This window comes from Panthera onca, chromosome D1, assembly GCF_046562875.1.
Source record: "Panthera onca isolate mPanOnc1 chromosome D1, mPanOnc1 haplotype 2, whole genome shotgun sequence".
Lineage (NCBI taxonomy): Eukaryota > Metazoa > Chordata > Mammalia > Carnivora > Felidae > Panthera > Panthera onca.
In genome coordinates this window covers 114,149,128-114,149,388 of record NC_138348.1, presented here as the reverse complement: position 1 = coordinate 114,149,388, position 261 = coordinate 114,149,128, and positions in this window count along the sequence as shown.

Below are 261 nucleotides of genomic sequence, written 5' to 3'. Positions count from 1 at the left end.
TCCGCGTACCGCTGGGACTGCCCCATCCGCCCAGCCCGGCCGAGCGAAAGTCCCCGCAGCCCGCGACCGTCCGAAGGCGCGGGCGCCCACAGCACAAGCGCAGGCGCAGGCGCAGGCGCCGACGCAGCTCCGGAGGAATTCCGCAGGGTGTGCCCCGCCCCTCGGGAGGAAGTGAGTCCGGGGCGCCAGCTGGCGTGAGGCCCCGCCCTCTCACGCGAACCCCGGCGTCGCGCTGACGTCAGCGTGCGTCAGCGCGTGCCC